Source organism: Sinocyclocheilus grahami, unplaced genomic scaffold (genome assembly GCF_001515645.1).
Source record: "Sinocyclocheilus grahami isolate Dianchi unplaced genomic scaffold, SAMN03320097.WGS_v1.1 scaffold208.1, whole genome shotgun sequence".
In the NCBI taxonomy this organism is placed as follows: Eukaryota; Metazoa; Chordata; class Actinopteri; order Cypriniformes; family Cyprinidae; genus Sinocyclocheilus; species Sinocyclocheilus grahami.
The window spans coordinates 927,192-928,505 of record NW_015505387.1 but is presented as its reverse complement, the minus strand read 5'-3'; the positions used below and the strand labels follow the sequence as shown (position 1 = coordinate 928,505).

Sequence of the window (1,314 nt, the reverse complement as noted above, 5' to 3'; positions counted from 1 at the left end):
TGCTCTGTGATTTCCATAGGCAACCTCCCAGCAAGCAACCACAGTAGTCACCTCAAAAGGAAACGGCTGAGAGAGAAGCAGAAGAGAGAGAAAAGTTTCGCTCTCCCAATGTATTAAATTAATTAACTGAAAGGGAGAGGGAAAGAAGGCCCATTTGCTACTTAAATTAGAATTTAAGGTTAGCAATAGTATTTCCTGGTTACAATTTAAAGATGTTATCATTAAAATTGATGAGAGTAATTAAAATTACTATTAATCAATTTATATCTTGAAGCAGGATGACTCAAACCCTAATGATAGTCCTGAACTAAAAATGTTATTGCCTTATTGATGGTTAAGGATTAAACATTTTATGATGTTTGTTATTAAAATTAGCAACGCAATTATAGCTGACTGATCAGCAAATATCGTGGCAATATGGACACAGGACCCGTAATTATTAAATGAAATTAAAATTCCAAATACGTAATTAATCGTGAAATCAGTATTAGTAACTTGTTATCCTTAAAGCTTAAACTTCTAATGTCGTTGTCTTTAAACCCTAATAGCGCCTATAATCAAATTTCATCAGTAAACACTGTTGCCATGTGGAAGCAGGAACTGCAATTAATTTGACATGAAATTAAAATTTCACATCTGTAATTAATTTATGAACTGAAATGTAAATTCCAAATTTGTAATTAATTATTAAATGTACTTCACAATTTCAGATCCTTACGTATAGCAAATTGATATTTACCGATGTCCATAAAATTATAAGGGCGTTATAGCTGAATTAAACAACGTAGCATTACAGTAAAACGGCCTAGGCTGGCCAGGATTAATTGTTAATAACACCACCACGGTAGCAGTTTACTGAGGATAGTACCACGCTGAAGTGGAAAAGCCAACCTTTTAAACCAACGTGATTATAAGTACTTGTGAGATCGCTCATCTGACGTTTTTGGTTAAAATCACGTTGCAATAAGGTTTATAAAGTTTGCATCTGTCTGTTCTTTTCAATGGGAGGAGAAGAGGAGAGAGAGAGATGAGAAAGGTAGGATGACGTCAGTGTGAAATAGCGAAAGAAATCAGATGTAACTGATCGAGTCCCTTCAAACACTGCGACACATTGTGCATGTGAGACCACACAAATGCTACATGCTAACCACTAGCCTTCAATGCTATTAGCTTGGCTCGGCTATCTGTTTACAAACAGCTCAAAATGGCGCTGGAAGTTCCCTCCGGAAACGGTTTCCTTCGACATCCGGTTTACGACTTGTTACTATGGCAACGTCCACAGCATGGCCTTCCTAGCTGTGGCTGTCAGTGAGA

At 36.6% G+C, this 1,314-nt stretch overlaps 1 protein-coding gene across 1 annotated transcript in view; it reads right to left on the bottom strand.

Moving 5' to 3' along the window:
• LOC107595784 (uncharacterized) overlaps positions 1-1,314 on the bottom strand; it is a 14,530-nt gene that overhangs the window by 3,191 nt on the left and 10,025 nt on the right. The window lies entirely within an intron of this gene.